This window comes from Salvelinus alpinus, chromosome 22, assembly GCF_045679555.1.
Source record: "Salvelinus alpinus chromosome 22, SLU_Salpinus.1, whole genome shotgun sequence".
Taxonomy (NCBI): Eukaryota; Metazoa; Chordata; class Actinopteri; order Salmoniformes; family Salmonidae; genus Salvelinus; species Salvelinus alpinus.
Window position 1 is genome coordinate 24,874,195 of NC_092107.1, and position 2,254 is coordinate 24,876,448.

The following is a 2,254-nucleotide window of genomic DNA, read 5'->3' on the forward strand; positions in this document are numbered from 1 at the left end:
AACTAGCGACTGTTGTAAAATCAATATTCTGATATTCCTTGAGTTAATTTGGGAAATACAAACTCAATAAAGCTAAAACTTTCCCATGGTGCCCCAGGTTAATGAGTTAATAATTGCCTGATTCATTTAATCACGTAATTATAAACCGTTAATCATTCGACGAGCTGCAGTCGTCACAATAATCAATACAATGTCACGACACAGGTGTGCCAAGGTTGTAGTGTCATACTCAAGAAGACTTGAGTCTGTAATCGCTGCCAAGGGTGCTTCAACAAAGTACTGAATAAAGGGTCTGAATATTATATAAAAGTGACATTTCTAAAATCCTGTTTTTACTTAGTCATTATGGGATATAGTTTGTAGATTGAGGGACAAAATAATTTTATCCATATTAGAATAAGGCTGCAACGTAACAACATTTATAAAAAGTCAAGGGGTCTGAATAGTTTGCGAATGCACTGCATTATACCCCAATAATTGAAATGATAATACTGTTCAATCATTTCTACTTGTGATTCATCAATCATGAATAATACTGGCAGGTTGTTGTTATGTTGTTTTTCATTCCCAGAATTAATTTCAACAATGAGAATGGTTAACTGGAGAAAAAAAAAATGTATATTCAATGTGTCAACCAAGTCATAATCAGGCAATCCACTGTCTTAAACAAACAATGAGATAAAGTTAAGAGGAAGACAGAAACAATTTAAATTGCTTTAGGTATAAAATATGCTGAGAGAAAAAAAAGCATACACCATTCTTCAATTCCTTCTTGAATAAATTAGGCCCTAATCTAGGATTTCACATGACTGGGAATACAGATATGCATCTGTTGGTCACAGATACCTTGTAAAAAAGGTAGGGGCGTGGATCAGAAAACCAGTTCGTATCTGGTGTGATCACCATTTGCCTCATGCAGTGCGACGCATCCTTCCTATAGAGTTGATCAGGCTGTCACACTCCTCTTCAATGGCTGTGAGAAGATGCTGGATATTGGCCGGAACTGGAACACGCTGTACACATCAATCCTGACTATCCCAAACATGCTCAATGGGTGACATGTCTGGTGAGTATGCAGGCCATGGAAAAACTGGGACATTTTCAGTTTCCAGGAATTGTGTACAGATCCTTGCGACATGGGTCCTTGCATTATCATGCTGAAACATGAGGTGATGGCGGCGAACGAATGGTATGACAATATGCCTCAGGATCTCATCACGGTATCTCTGTGCATTCAAATTGCCATCAATAAAATGCAATTGTGTTCATTGTCCATAGCTTATGTCTGCCCATACGATAACCCTTTTGCCAATTGGCCTGGACCCTTTACTGCCGACAGGGAGCCTCGCCGATCCATCACGTCTGCCGACGTCATCGTCCGAGGGGGTTTCAACAGGCTATTCCTCTGCGACGTCCCCCAGAGGCCCATCTGCTAGCTGTCTGAATCGCCATGTCTCCAGCTCGCCTAGCTACTCACTGGACACTATGATAACTCGGCTACACATGCCTCACCCTAATGTTAATATGCCTGGTTTATTTCTGTTTTGGTTAGTGATTATTGTCTTATTTCACTGTAGAGCCTCCAGCCCTGCTCAATATGCCTTAGCTTGCCCTTTTGTTCCACCCCCCACACATGCGGTGACCTCACCTGGCTTAAATGGTGCCTCTCAAGACAAAACCTCTCTCATCGTCACTCAATGCCTAGGTTTACCTCCACTGTACTCACATCCTACCATACCCTTGTCTGTACATTATTCCTTGAATCTATTCCTCCGCGCCCAGCTAATTTTACTCTCTGTTCCGAACGTACTAGACAACCAGTTCTTATAGACTTTAGCCGTACCTTATCCTACTCCTCCTCTGTTCCTCTGGTGATGTAGAGGTTAACCCAGGCCCTGCATTCCCCAGCATCTCTCCCATTTCCCAGGCGCTCCCATTTGTTGACTTCTGTAACTTTAAAAGCCTTGGTTTCATGCATGTTAACATTAGAAGCCTCTTCCCTAAGTTTGTTTTATTCACTGCTTTAGCACACTCCGCCAACTCGGATGACCTAGCCGTGTCTGAATCCTGGCTGAGGAAGGCCACCAAAAGTCCTGAAATTTCCATCCCTAAATATAACATTTCCCGACAAGATAGAACTGCCAAAGGGGGCAGAGTTGCAATCTACTGCAGAGTTCTGTAATACTATCCAGGTCTCTGCCCAAACAATTCGAGCTTCTACTTTATAAAATCCACCTTTCCAGAAACAAGCCTC